Genomic DNA, 1567 nt, shown 5'->3' with positions numbered 1-1567 from the left:
TTCCACATCCAATCTGTCAGCAAATCCCGTGTCAGCTCTACCTTCGAAATAGATTCAGAATTTAACTACTTTTTGCCGTCCCCGCGAGAATGTCATTTCCCTCCTAGACCATGGCGATAGCTTCCCTTCTCTTCTGCTTCCTCTCGCATCACACAGCAGCCTGAATGATCTTTGACAGTGTAAATGCAATGCTGTGGTCCCTTTCTCAAAACCTTCTAATGGTGTCCCCATCCCACTAAGAATAAAATCCGGCGCTCTAACGGACCTTAAAACTCAGCTCAAATAGTTCAAATATCTCCTCACGAAGCTCACTCTACCTACCGTGCCCCTCCCTTTTTCCACCTTGTCCCTGAGACTCTGCACTGCAATTGTGTCCTTGTCTGCCTCCCTAGCTGGACTGAGTTTGTTGACGACAGGAGCCACACCTTTGTCATCTTATAGCCACAGTACCTGGTGCCTCGCCTGACCCAGAGAAGTGTTGCTTACTGAGCAGACACCTCATACAGGTCCCAGCCACCATTATCTTCCATTTAACCTTTCAAATTCAAGTTTATCTTTGCCCCCAAGTCCCTTCATTTTTGGCACATCTGAACTCGGAGAACCCTGCCTGCTGGGCTTATTTTTCCCCCCACCTCCACCCCCACAACACCATCCCTGTTCCCCAGCTCTCTCATTCCCACTCCCTCAGGGTGGTTCAGATTTCCACCCAATTTGGCCAAGAAATTTCCCTAACTAAGACTTGCCAGATTCACGTTCTAACTTTTAAAAGGTCCACTGGGAGTTGTCCAGCACTGCAGTGACACTTCAAAACCAGTTAGAAACACAGCAGGTGACACTTACTACTATTTACTGCTGAAAATCCCTTGGAAGCCCCGCAAAATTTCCCAACATGAAATATGACTCCCACTGGAGATTTTTGAAAACTTCTGGGCAAACAGCTTAAACAAAGGTCACATTGCCTTCATTTTCCATTTGGGAAGTTCAGCTCTGGGCTATGGCTCCACTCTCATGACTTAATAGGCATCTCGGAGGTTCAGTTTCCTCTCTCATAAATTGAGGTTGGTTAACTAGTACTTGGCGGTAAACTTCTTAAAGGCAGAGGATTGTCTTAATTTACCTTTCGACCCTCAGCCTGGTACCTGGTACAGGGCCCGCACACACTCAAGGACTGTCTGCTTTGTGAATGATGGCATGCTAGGTTAATGAGCACTGGTAAGCACAGCAAATGTCCGTTGACAGAATTAATGAGTCATATCTACTTTCCAGGGTAGTTATAATGAAAAAATGACATATATTAAAACACTCTGAAAAGTAACAAATATTATATCAGCTTAAGGGATTGTATTAAACATGCCTAGGTTTGGCGTTAAAGAAACATATTCAAAATAAACCAGACAGAAAAAGTTGAAAACCACATGATATCACTTATATGTGGGATATAAACCTAAAAGCAACAAATAAATAGGACAGACAGAGACTCATGGACATGGACTATAGACTAGTGGTTACCAGAGGGGAGGGGAGGAGGGGGTGGAGGTAGATGGGGGAAAGAGGGTCATATGTGGTG

Source organism: Pteropus alecto, unplaced genomic scaffold (genome assembly GCF_000325575.1).
Source record: "Pteropus alecto unplaced genomic scaffold, ASM32557v1 scaffold359, whole genome shotgun sequence".
Taxonomy (NCBI): Eukaryota; Metazoa; Chordata; class Mammalia; order Chiroptera; family Pteropodidae; genus Pteropus; species Pteropus alecto.
This window is presented reverse-complemented; position numbering follows the sequence as displayed.